Below are 14,734 nucleotides of genomic sequence, written 5' to 3' on the forward strand. Positions count from 1 at the left end.
TCTCTAGAACCGACTATGGAATAGTAAAATCTCTGAGAGATTGAAGACTCTTTGGTGGTGCATCCTGTCCAAGGCTATCCCTGTTCGGTATGAGATCTGCAAAAGATTTCCTATTGAGGATGTGATATGCCCTCTGTGTGCGACAGAGGATGAATCTATTGAACATCTGCTCTTATCTTGTAATGTGGCTTTCCACTTGTGGAGGTCCTCTTCGTGGGGCATCTTTCCTATTTGTGGTAATGATATCCGGATGTGGGACTGGGTCAAATTCATCTGGGACTTAAAAAACAAAGGCATCAATTCTGATGAGGTGTTCCTTTATGCTTCTTTAACTGTCGACACCATTTGGCGGGCCAGGAATGAAAAGGTACATAATAAATGTCCGGTTGATGTGATTAAGAGTATTGATAGTATCCGCTCTTTTTTTGCTATTCATCATGCTTCGTTACTCCCTTGCTCGATTCCGAGTTTGGCGAAAAACCTAGCGCCCTCCCCCAAGATTAGATAAAACTTGTAACGCCCTAATGCTAAGGCACGCTACAGTGCTTTTTCAATTATTGTGCAATCTTTGCTAATCAAAGAAATTTCTCGAAAAACGTGTCAAATTAAAACTTTTGCTTTAGATATTAAACTTTGTAATATAATATAATATTTACAAACCCCGGGATCCCGGTTTCAAACTTCGTAAAATTTACTTTTTAAACTTTACATTTCAAAATACATAATTCACAGGTCGCACAGCGACTTTCAAAATATAACACCCAGATGTCCCGAGACCGAACACTCCAGGTCGCGCCGCTTGACATGTACAATCTCACTCGAGCTCAGGTTCATTCCTGTTCAGCCTTCGCCTTTCCTTTACCTACACATGGAAGCAGAAATTGTGAGTCAACAGACTCAGTAAGAAATGCATATAACATACCATATAATTTCCGACCTGTAAATAGGCGCCCATACATCTATTTACAGAGCTTAACAGATGAGTATGAACGTTCATTACCAGGGTACAACCACTATTCCACATACACATCGTACCTCACTGTACGAGTGTTGGTAGGGTTTATCCCGATCACTGAGTAACACTGAGTGATGTACCACACACCTTAGCATTTTCCATGCTTGTGTTGGTATCACTGTATCGTACTCATAATCCTGACAATCCTTTGTACCAATGCACCTTTCATAACTTATTCATACAAGTGTTGGTAGTGTTTAACATAATTCAAGCATGCATATATAAACACATATACACACATTCAGATAATCACATCATACATTATACACAGTTCTTACCTGTTTTCCGAATTCAAGTGTGCTGGCCGACCTGAACGGAATTCACGTGCTAGATGGATGCCCTAATCACAATAATAGTAATACAGATGAGTGACTCGCTAAATCACTTTCCGGGATTTAAAACTTGAAACTAAAAGTTTCCCTATCGATAAACCTCATGGCAATACCCTAAATATGTCAAAATTGGTCAAAACTAGGATTCTGGAAAATCCCCCAACAGGCAGACCGGTTCCCAACCGGCATCCCGGTTCTGGGTCACCAACCGGTCGACCGGTTGGTACAGACCACCCAGAACCGGAATTCTCTTCTTGGGAACCAAAAATCATCCCCCTTGATTCAATTCAATCCCAAACTTTACCAAACTCTCCAGTATACCTATACAATGTATAAACATCCATTTCCAATCAACAAATCACAGAACAAACCAATAATTCAATTTATGCCATTAAAGCTCAAAGCTTGAGTTTCAAAACTCAAGCTTTCTTAAAACCAACATCAACCAATAAAATCAGCTGCTAGGAACTTCAATCAACTCAAACTAACCCTAGAATTCGAATCCTAAACACATCAAACCTTAACAACCCCTAAATTACAAAATCACCAATTCAACCTAACTTTAAAACTTGGAAATTAAGAAAGGTTTCTTTAGGGCTTACCTCAACTTGAATCTTCCAAGCTTCCTTTGCTGGAAACTCCAAGAATCAACAGCCCTTCCCCCCTTAATCAAGCCCCAGCCGAAAGAGAAAAAAGAGAAAGAGAGAGAGTTCTCTAGATTTTGATTTTTCTTTGATTTTTCCCTCAAATGAAATGGTTTTCCTTAATTAATTCATGGCTGAAAAGTCATGGGCTAGGTGTCAACTAGAGGGACAGCCACCTAATCACCATTAAACAAAATGTCTAAAATGCTCTTAGACTTAAACTAGGGTATTTCTTTGAAACTAGGGGTAAAATGGTCAATTTTCATAACCCCGCTCAATCCCGATAATTTATTTTCTCTAAAATATTCCCCACTATGAAATAGGGTTCTAAACTTACCCATGTGATCAATCTAGCCATCCATCGCATTTTCCGTTGTCGCCGAGCAAAAATTACAAAATTAACATATTTCACATATAAGCTAAATAATACCCCTAGAGTTTAATAAAATCTCCGGAATTGAGAAATTATAACTCTAATATTTATTTCTAAATATTGGGGTCCACAAATAAACAAATTAATAAATAATAATAAAATAATATAAATTAGTGCTAATTGCCTTTACTAATCCACATTACTAGAGCGGTCATTACAAAACTGAACTGTGATGTTAAGGTGGGGTTGGACACTATGTGTACTGCTGTTGTTGCAAGGGATCATCTTGGCAAGGTGCTTTGGGTTCATACTTCTAAATTGGATTTTGCTGACGCGTTATGTGGTGAAGCGGCAGCTTGCTGCACTGCGCTGGACGTTGCGAAGACTTATGGCTTTAAGTTTATTATTGTTGAAAGTGCTTCGAGAGTAATTATCAACGCTCTTAACCAGACTGAGTCCAGGTGGCAGCTTGAGAACTATGTTTCATATTGTATTAGATCCTCTCCCCTTTTTTTACTTGTATTTTCTCTAATATTAGTAGGAACTGTAATTTTGCTGCCCATAATGTGATTAAGTGGGTGTTTACTCACCAGAGGTTTGGATGTATTCCTATTCTCTCGATCCCTGAACACTTTTTTGTAATGACAGCGAGGTCTAATTATCACTTTATCTAATATATGAATATTTTTTTTCAAAAAAAAAATGAAAAATTACAAAGTTCATTTTAACCCTAGCTAGCTCCTTCGTATGGTTGTGAGATTTATTTTTATTTATTTTTAGGTGTAATATGTTTAAATAAATGCATGAAGTGAGGGTAGAAAGTGGTCAGTCTAGTCTAGGAATCTATATAGTGTTTAGAGTAGAGTGGTCCCATTTGCTTTGCTTATTATCCTGCACTGCACCATGTTCAGAGTGTGAAGAAGATAGACTAACCTTTTTTTTCTCTTGGTATGCTAACATTATTGCATTCAAGACAAACCCATCATTGTATTTAGAATATTGCTTCTTCTATACATAAAATATATTTATGTCTATTTATTTATTTATTTTGTTTTATTGACTTGGTAGACAAAGAAATTCAATTATTCTCGTTACATTAGGATTTTCCAGTTTCTTTCTGTAACTAAAACCAATGGTGCAGTGCAGAGGGTGGTGTGGCATGTGCTACAGTAACAGGCCCAGTCCAGTGGTCATGGTGACATTTTTCTATATATATATTCTTTCTATTCAACTTTTGAGAAAAATGACTAATCATCTCAAAACTGTTGCAAAGCAACCTGCTTGACTAAGTCCTTGACTTGATCCCTTTGTCACAACTATATTATATATATATACCACATGATATAAAACAAACAAAAATTATAAGATAAACCCAGCACACTTTATAGATATATTATATATATATAAATTGGAGTAAGGAGATTCCATATCAAACTAAGACTATGACCACAAATGTAGTACATTTTGAGAAGCATATTTTCCCTTTTTGAATTTCTACCTTGCTAGACCACAATGGCAAAATATCTTGTTCTTGAAACCCCACAATGGCAAACTGCTTGAAAAAGTTTTATGATCAATTACATCAAAACCTCACCAGTTTGTTCATGAAAATGGTGAATTGTGGGGGTCACCCCCCTTTGTCTATAGCTATTTTATGCTGACAATTCTCTTTTTGTGTCCAATTAGAACTGAGCATCGGTCGATTTGGTCAATTTTTTTTTTTTTTATATAAAAATTCAGAATTCGATTTTCGGTCTAAATTGGTGCAATCCAAAAATCGACTGACCAATTCAGAACCTATCTTAAAACCAACCGTTTTAAACTTCGAGTCGGTCGGTTTAAACTGCCCAAATCTAACTTTTTTTTTTAAAATATGATCTAATTTATTCTATAAGCACATTATTCTACATTCTACAACTATAAACATATAAATTAATTGTTTAAAAACTAATTGTCTTATCCTTTCAACTTTAATAGTAATAAAATAATAATATATTATTATTACATAATATTATTAGTAACTACAATACATAACATAAAGCAAAAAAAAAACTTAATAAATTAATATATAAATATAACGGTCGGTTTCGGTTTTTTCGATCAGTTTATTACCCAAAAGAAACTGACCGTTCAATGGCGATTTTAACTGTTTGTGGTTTTTTTCGGTTCCGTCAGTTTCGATTTCAACAGTGTTCGACAAATCGGTTTGAACGATTTTTTTAATTTTTTAGATTTTATACTCAGTCGTATAGCTAATGGTAGGAGTCAACCAAAATTGAGGAAGAGACTAAGAAAAATGTTATGGAATACAAATTCATCATATTCAAGTGAACAACTTGAATAGGAGCTGAAGAGATTATGAAAAATTAGTTCCTCTTTGTTGTTATTTTTTTAATTATAAAGATATTGTGACATACTAAGTCGATCATGGTTGGTTTGATTTTCATTCCAATGATCAACGAAAAGAATTAATCCCAGAACATTGCATTATCTCTTTTCTTTTCTTTTTGTTTGGATCTATCACCAAAAATCATTACAAGAACAGAATCTTTTCTTAAATGATGAAATCTATTGGCATCCCTCACAACAAGTTCACGCTCAAAGAATTTTGATACTAGTTTTCTGAAAGTATGACAATCACTACAAACACGAAGACTCTTTATAATTCTAATAGGAGTTCCATTGGGAGTACTAATCAAACCATATGCAATAGCTAGTCTTTCACTATGTCCATGAAGAATCTCAACTTTCTCTTCTTCCTACTAACTTGGTTTGAGCCACATAACCTGATTCCCTTTGCAAAGTCTTAATCTAATTTTCTGTATATCTTAACAGACTCTGGATGTGACTTCAATCCAATTACATCAGGATTTTTCTTCAACCCACTTCCTTTCATTCTCATTCTCAATTCATGTACATCTTTCCACTTTCCATTGGCTGTAAGAACATTAGATATTAGCACATATTTTCCTGGATTCGTGGGGTCCAATTCTAAGAGCTTTATTAAGAAAAGAAAGAGAAATCATTTTATTGAAGATGTAATGTTCAACTTAATTACAGAAGTGAGAATATAGCAATATACATATAGCAAGGACACCCTAACAACCCAACTAACATTCAGCCAAAGTTAGTTAAACATAACTAACTACTGTCCTAAAGAAAAGAAAGAAGATAATTAACAGAATTAACTACTTCCTATAAAATAGTATAAACCAGTAACTGAAACAAGAGAAGCCTAAATCCTAATACCCCCCTCAAGATGGAGCATAAATGTTGTGAATGGACATCTTGGAAATGTGTGTATTGAGAATTGGAGAAGTGAGGGGCTTAGTGAAGGCATCGGCCAGTTGAAGTGAGCTGGAAATAGGAATGAGTCGGATAGTGGAGTTTTTGATTTTATCACGAACAAAGTGGCAGTCCAGATCTATATGTTTTGTTCTTTCGTGAAAGGTCGGGTTGTTGGCAATGTGAATTGCAGACTGGTTGTCACAATAGATGAAGGCAGGGTGTTGCTGTGGAATTTGAAAGTCTTGTAAAAGGTATTGGAGCCATGCTATCTCGCTTGTGGTAGCAGCCAAGGCTCGGTATTCTGCTTCTGCAGAACTCTTGGAAATGGTGGGTTGCTTCTTAGTTTTCCAGGATATGAGACTGTCGCCTAAAAAAATGTAGTATCCCGTGGTGGATCGTCGTGTAACGAGGCAGGATGCCCAGTCTGAGTCAGAGAATCCACGGAGAGTCAGGGCTGAATGAGATGAGTAGAGCAGTCCTTGACCTGGATTTCCTTTGAGATAACGCAGCAAGTGATGTATTGCTTAAAGGTGAGAGGTGCGTGGGGAGTGGCCATGAATTGACTAAGGCAGTTGACGGCGAATGTGATGTCAGGCCGAGACAATGTGAGATACAAGAGTTTGCCAATGAGTTGACAAAATGTAGATGGATTGTCTAGAGTCTCGCCATGTTCATTGTCAAGTTTAAGCTTAGGATCCATTGGAGTCTTGCTGCGTTTACTGCCAAGAAACCCTGTATCTTCAAGTAGTTGAAGTGTATACTTCCTTTGAGAGATGAAAAGGCCTTCTTGTGCACGAGCAATTTCGAAACCGAGAAAGTATTTCAGGTTTCCAAGAGTTTTGAGTTGAAATTTCTGGTGCAAGGAGGCTTGAAGTTGGTGTAGAAGTATGAGATTAGGTCCAGTGATTATGATGTCGTCGACATAGACAAGGAGGGCGATGAAAGTATCATTGGATCCTCTTATGAACAAAGTGTAATCTGCTTGTGACTGCTTGAATCCTTCTTCGAGTAAGGCATCAGAGAGCTTCTTGTACTATTGGCGAGATGATTGTTTGAGCCCGTATATGGATTTGTGTAACTTACAGACAAGATTATTTTCTGCCATAAGAGAAGAAGGAAGAGTTAAGCCTTTTGGTAGAGTCATGTAGACCTCTTCATTGAGGTCACCATTTAAAAAAGTGTTGTCAACATCAAGTTGCAATGTATGCCATTGTTTGACAGCCGAGATGGCAAGTACAAGTTTAAGGGTAACCATTATGGCTACAGGAGAAAAAGTGTCAAAAAAATTGAGCCCTTCTTGTTGCGTGTAACCTTGGGCAACAAGTCTGGCTTTAAGCCGTTCGACACTACCATCGCTATTGAATTTGATTTTATAGACCCATCGACACCCTATGGCTCGTTTGTTCGGAGGTAATTTGACGACACTCCAAGTCTTGTTTCTTATTAGTGTCGTGAGCTCATGTTGCATGGCCTTTAGCCATTGTTCGAATTGAATAGCATCTTGGTATGACTGTGGTTCTTTCAAAGTGGCAACTGCAAAAATAAATGCTTTGTAAAGGTCAGACAGTTGAGAATATGATAAAAACTTGGATAAATAGTGAGGTGTAGAAGATTGATCCTGGAGAATTGAATAGCACTCAAAATCTTTAAGATATGATGGTGGTTAGTGACTCTGTTGGATCGTCTAGATGGATTTGGATGAGGTGATGATGGTGTTTCTGAAGAAACTTCAGTGGCAGATTGTATGTTGTCATTGTTGATGTTTTCTGGTGTGAGTGTATTGTCATCATTGCTGTCTGGTGTGGAATTATCATTGTGAACCTGTTGAGGCAAAGAGAGACTATTGTTGTTGTCTGTGGAGTAATTACAGACAGGTGTATTGTGAATGTTAACACTTGGGAGAACCACTTGAGAGAAAGGATCAATATTAGAAAAATCAGTGTTAAGTTTATGAAATGGAAAAACATTCTCATGAAAAACAACATTACGAGAAATAAAAGACTGATTACTATTGATATCATACAATTTATACCCTTTAATTCCTTGAGGGTAACCCATGAATACACAAGTGCGAGCACGTGGAGAAAACTTAGTCTTGTGAGCAGATAATATTGAGGCAAATGCTAGACAACCGAAGGACCTCAGATGATTGTAATCAGATTTTTCTTGAAAAACACATTTGTATGGAGTTTGATTTTTGAGTAATGGTGTTGGAATTTTGTTTATCAAGAAAACAACAGCAAGTATACTTTCATTCCAGAATTTTATAGGGAGTTTAGCTTGAAAATACAATGCATGGGCCACATTGAGCAGATGCTGATGCTTTCTTTCAGCAACTGCATTCTGCTCTGGTGTTTCCACACATGTGAATTCATGTATGATGCCATGTTGGGCAAACAGATCCTTGAAAACAAGTTCTGGGACGTTGTCTGATCTGAAAGTTTTCAAAATACATCTGAACTGAGTTTGCACATAAGATAAAAATTGAGGAATAATAGTGTTAGCATCAGATTTATGTTGCATGAGATAAATCCATGTAAACCTAGAATGATCATCCACAAGAGTAAGAAAATATCTTTGATTTGTGTGAGATTTTATGTGATAAGGTCCCCAAACATCACAATGTATTAGATTAAAAACATGTCCAGCTAATTTATTATTATTTTGAAAGGGAAGTTTCTTTTGTTTGGCAATAGGACAAATATAGCCGGGTTTATCTTTATAAAAAATTGAAGTGTTACAATGTAAAGTATCTTTAAGAAGATCTAAGCGTTTGTGAGACAAATGTCCAAGCTGAGAGTGCCAAGTTTCAGCAGACACAGAGAGAACAAGAGAGGGATCTGGTGCAGTATCAAGAATGCAGAGATCTTTGACATTGCTACCTTTTCCAATCATCCTCTGGTTGGTTTTGTCCTGAATGTAAAAATTATCAGCATTGAACTTCACTGAAATAGGAGCATTTTTAGTTATATAACTAGTAGAAATAATATTGTATTTAAAATTAGGGGCATATAGAACATCAGTGAGAATGATTTTATCATTTAACACCACTGTTCCACTTTGATTAACATAAAAACATGCACTGTTAGGTAAAATTAATTTGGTGGCAGGTACCTTAAATAAGCTTTGAAAGAGTTTTATATTAGAGCAAATGTGCCTTGTTGCTCCAGAGTCCATAATCCATGAATTGTTCAAAGGAGTTTCAGAATTATGAGATAGAACGATACCTGAATTACCTGATGAAGTGCTTGGTTCTGTAGTGTTTATGCCCGATTGCTGAGATGCAAGAAGATTGAGCAACTGTTGGTATTGAGTTGTGGTTAGTTGAGGAAGTAAAGCATGATTTTCTTGTTGGCTGCCACTATTCTCATCAGTTGTTTGAATCTGATTTGCACTGGCTTCTTTGGATTTATTTTTGTTGAAACCAGGTGGATAACCATGAATTTTGTAACATCTCTCGATGGTGTGTCCTAGGATGTTGCAGTGAGTACAGAAGGGCCTGTTTCTTTTAGGACGTTGGTTCTTGGGGGTCTGATTATTTGTTCTCTGCCCTGTGTTTTTGTTGTCTTGAAAAGCAAAAGCCATGGCAGGATAAGGATTATTGGAGTTAAAACCAGTACCTTTCTGATGTTCTTCCTGGGTGACGAGGTGAAACACACGGTTCACTTCAGGTAATGGATCCATTAATAGAATGTTGCCTCTGACTTGAGAAAAAGAATCAGAGAGTCCCATTAAAAATGACATGATGTGTTCCATATGATAATGGTCTTGAAGTCTTTTGACTCCACCACAAGTGCACCCATTGCAAGTACAAGATGGCCTGAAATTGGTTAGTTCTTCCCATATAGTTTTAAGTTTTGTAAAATACATCCCAACAGATTGGTTGTCTTGCTTGAGATTCATCAAATCTTTTCTCAAATTGTATATATGGGGGCCATTTCTTTGGTGGAATCTGACCTTGAGGTCATTCCAAATGGCAGAGGCACTTTCATCGTATAGAATGCTTGTTGATATTTCTTTGGACACAGAGTTTAAAATCCATAAGATAACAATGTTGTTATTTCTTATCCAGGCATTATAAAGAATTGAATCAGAAGGAGAAGGTTTAGAAATAGAACCGTCCAAGAACCCTATCTTGTTCTTCACTGAGATGGCGAGTTGCATAGCCCTGCTCCAAGATACATAGTTGTCCCGTGCAGTGAGTGGCTGAGAGACGAGAGTGTGCCCTGGATTGTCTCTGTGGTGAATGAAGTAAGGATTAGCAGGGTCTTCGAGAGGATTTCTTGAAGCAGAGATTCGTAGAGATGGATTCTGGTTATCTCCGATGTTGGTTCCAAGCGTGGACTCATCTTGAGCTCCTTGGTTCGATTGACTGGAATCTGAAGACATTGCCGAAGATCAATCGAGAAGAATACGATTGAAATTAGGCAAGAGAGAAGAGGAAGATGCAGCGGAGGAATGCACAGCTTCGTCGGAGAAGAAGAACACGACTATGGCTGGAAGAAATGGATCGGACAGGAAAGCTTATCTTTCCTGCTCTGATACCATATTAAGAAAAGAAAGAGAAATCATTTTATTGAAGATGTAATGTTCAACTTAATTACAGAAGTGAGAATAGAGCAATATATATACAGCAGGGACACCCTAACAACCCAACTAACATTCAGCCAAAGTTAGTTAAACATAACTAACTACTGTCTTAAAGAAAAGAAAGAAGATAATTAACAGAATTAACTACTTCCTATAAAACAGTATAAACCAGTAACTGAAACAAGAGAAGCCTAAATCCTAATAAGCTTCATCGCTGAAATTTCTCCTAATTCTTTGTTAGAGTAAACCCTGCAAGCCCTGAGTAGAGCACACCACACCTCGGCAGAAGGTTTACCTTCAATGCTATTTACAAACTCGTAGGCCGCTTCCAAGTGGTTGGCACGGCAAAGAAGATCGACAAAGCAAGCATAATGCTCTGGCCATGGCTCTAAATGATAATCCCTTCTCATGGAATCAAAATATCTTCAACCTTCTTCGATAAAACCCGAATGACTACATGCGTGTAGAAGTGCCAGAAAGGTGATATGATCAGCAACTAAGTGGCTTTCTTGCCATGACCATACATTCCATGTGCATTAATCATGGCTGTCCACAGGATTAAATTCATAATTTTAACGCTGTCATATACCTTAATTGCATACTCCAAATTCCCACAGCTGGCATACATCTCTACTAATGAGCGAGAAACAGGTCCCTCTGGGAAAAAATCCTTTCTAACAAAGAAGCCATGGATTTCTTTTCCTTAATTTAAGGCAGACAAACTAGCAACTGCTGAAAGTATGCTCGCTAGTGCTATCGTATCAAGTTCCACATTGGTTCCTTTCATCAAGTCTAGAAGTTCAAATGATTCATTTGCAAGCCCATTATGAACATAACAAGATAACATGCTTGTCCAAGACACGATATCTTTAGATTCTATCAGTTTAAACATTTCGATTCGCATACTCTATGTAGCCACACTCTCCATATACATTGACAATTGCATTTTAAAGCACTTGATCATACAATCCCCTTCTCATAATATAACCATGAGTTTCTTTTACCAAGTATTTTTCAACCCTTTACATGCCAGCAAAATACTTTCAATCATCATTGAATCTATAACCACTCCTTCCGTTTGTTCTTTCTTGCTCAATTCTAAGACCCTCACATGAAAATTGTTCTGAGCATAACCAACAATGATTGTCGTCCATGAAATGAAATCCTTGACAACCATCCTATCAAAAGCGCAGCCCATGAATATCTACAAGTGTGTTTCCAATGTGTAAATTAGAATCTAATCCCTCTTTACTGCATAAGCATGAGCTTCCTTTCCGTACAATAAGTTTCCTAATCGACCAGATGCCGCAATGACATTTACAATTGAAACATGATCAGGTTTTTTACCATAACCTAGCGTATAACAGAACAGCTTTAGAGCTTCATTATAAGGATTGTTTTGCACATAACCAGATAGCATAGTGTTGTAAGAGAAAATATCGTTGCCCTCCAGGTTGTTAAAAACTCTCATAGCCTCAACCATCTTACCAAACTTAACATACATAGCAAGTAAAGCATTCAACTCATAAATATCAAGATTGAGACTCGATTTCAATATTGCAGCATGTATCTTCATGCCCAACTTCTCAAAAACTGAATCTTCACATGCAATAGCTAGTGACGGACTCATAATTTTTACTTTTTGTGGGGGCTTATTTATCATTAAAAAATATATTTACATATATTATAATGACTCTTACTAGATTTATTTAATTTTGGGAGGGTTTTTCTATTATTTTGGTGTATAATTATCAAATTAAAAAAAAAAATACATTTAATTTTTTAAGGCAATATTTTTATTAGTGGGCCCCCACATTATTACTAGTGGGTCCGTCCTTGGCAATAGCCACTAACAAATTCAATTTCAGAACTTTAAAACACAAGAAATTACAGGGATTGATATACCTCTTTTTCTTAGTTAATTTTCTTATGGGTTTTTAAGTTCCCTTATTATTAAGGTGGATAATAAAACCTAGTGTATTTAATTAAATATTTATTTTGAGTTTGATTCTCGATATAATATATGCTTATAATTTTTGCTTCTTTAAATAATTTCTTTCATCTTTAGTATCATGTATTTTTTATAGTTAAAATTTATTAATGATTGGTTTTATATTTTATTAAAAATAATATTCTTTGATTTTATGTATTTACATTAAATTGTTTCACATTTAATGCTTAGAAGCTATAATTTTAAAGCGAATGAAGATCTGTTTTTGTTAAAAAATAATTAGTTTGATTACTAATTATAATATGAGAATCAATATAATCATAAATAATTTTATTTACACTTAGGTGGATTCTGAAATCTTAACAATTTCTCCAAATACCATTAAAAATATTTGTTACTTGTTATTTATACTGTTAAACACTTTATTTTATTTTATTACCAAAAGCCTCACTATTTTCGAGATTAGGTTAGAATTTTAATAATTTAGATTAATAAGTATTTTCTTTGATCTCACGCAATTCACATGGGTTTGATCTCGTTCTTCACAAACTCTACACTACAATAAAGATTTCATGTGCTTGTGAGTTGATAAATATAAAATGTACCACTTTTGGTACTAACAATGAAATTACAAAAGTGGGGCGTACAAGACTCCCAGCTACACCACCATTCCACACTCAAAGAGACTCTTCTTGTAAAAATGGGCATCATAAAACTTGAGTTCCACCTCATTGGACAAAATATCCTAGTAGAAATAGATTTTGCCTCTTTTCAAAGGATGCTTACGTTCAAAAAAATTAAAACAATCAATGCTCAACTGCTTAGGTTATTCACGCGGTTTTCACATTACACGTTTGAAATCGAACACATCAAAGAAAAAACAAATGTGGTTTCAGACTTCCTTTCCCGACCATGCAAAATTATTATAGATATGGTCAATCCTCGAACTGAAAGTCCAATCCCTTTAGTCTACATGGCTAACCTCTCTCTTATCATCACCATATTATCTATTGATGCCAAAACAATCGTCAAAAGCAAAAAATTCAAGGGTAAAAGCGATCCAAAGAGCCTTAAAAGTTCATTCTACTCTAGTGAGAGGATATGGTAAAATTATATCCGAAGAATTTATCTTTTATCCAGATTACCCTTTTGCCAAAACTATCCACATGAAGGGTAGTATATTCATCTCAGAAAAGGTCACAGACCTATACTGGTACTTGGCCACTTCATACACTATTGTAGTCAAGATACACACGATAAGTCTTCAGACTTTTGTTCACAGCTATTTACAACGTCCTAACCTCAGGCCCGCTTACCAACACCTAATGGCAATGTTGCAATGATTCAAAATATTAAATGAATGGGACGCACTTCTTACACAAGAGAAGAAAAAGATCTATAAAAAAAATACTAGTGGGACTCAATTTCCTAGCCAGCAAAAACATGGCAAACTCAATGCGATGTTTCACGATCCTACTACTAAGGATACTCGTCAATTCAGACCTATCATTCACGTCAAGTGTCAAAATACATAAACCAAGTGATCACCCACTTGTCGTAACGGGAAACCCTAAAGCTAGACAGCTAGAAAAGCTTTTATTTGCCACCAACTTGGTGAATCCTGATGCATTCTGGCCAAAGCCTGAAGATGATGCACCATGGGAATATTATCTAGCTGAATACCTTCAAAAACTAGAAGAAGACTTGAATCATTACAAAAAAATACTATCCTGATGAAAACGAGGTAGATTACAATGATCCAATCTTCAAAGATTTGGAATACCTATATATTATTTGTAGCTACCCATTCTCACTCAACAAACTTGATGGAGAAATATGCAAAGGACTAGCAATATCTCACTCTGTCAATATAAATTCAACTACATCAACAAGTGGCAACAAGAGAGCAAACCCATCTACATGGTGTGAGGACGACAGTAATACTGATGAGTGAGTAAACCTCAACCCCTCACATGAGCCCATCAGTAAAAAATGGTAGGTAAACTTGAAGATACCCATCTGTACTTATGCCTTGTTTATTTCTTGTTATAATAAGGTGGATATGTAACTTGTGAAGAAGTTAGTCCTTTGTTTAGTGTGACAATATCATGTGACTCATTGAAGAGGTTAGTATGTTGTTTAGTGTGCCAAAACCATGAAAAGACCAACAGAGATTTCTGCCCAAAATTAAGTGACAGCTAAAGACAAAGGAATCTAACAAATGACAGAGATTCCTCTGACCACCTGAAAAGTATATCTACTAGTAATTATAATAAAGAAAGAAAAAAAGCCTGGAGTGCCAAAAATTCCCTTTCAAGGGAAATATTTAATTTAAGTTATTATCATTTATTGTACGTTTGAGTTAGTAAAGAGCCTATATATAGTCTCTCATGTTTAGTTGTAAAGGGACACAAGTTTAGATATATAATAAGAAAGTATTAATGTTAGTTCATTGTACCAATGAGAAGATATATCAAGTAAAATCTTTATAGTAAGTGTCAATCTCAATAGTATAACTTACAAAAGTTAAGAGAAAAAGTC

General features: G+C 35.9%; 1 pseudogene; it reads right to left on the reverse strand.

Annotated features, from left to right (window-relative positions):
- Positions 1 to 4,757: 4,757 nt before the first annotated feature.
- On the reverse strand, positions 4,758 to 11,872 carry LOC115716297 (pentatricopeptide repeat-containing protein At3g63370, chloroplastic-like; annotated as a pseudogene).
- Positions 11,873 to 14,734: the final 2,862 nt, after the last annotated feature.

Source organism: Cannabis sativa, chromosome X (assembly GCF_029168945.1).
Source record: "Cannabis sativa cultivar Pink pepper isolate KNU-18-1 chromosome X, ASM2916894v1, whole genome shotgun sequence".
NCBI classification, from domain to species: Eukaryota; Viridiplantae; Streptophyta; class Magnoliopsida; order Rosales; family Cannabaceae; genus Cannabis; species Cannabis sativa.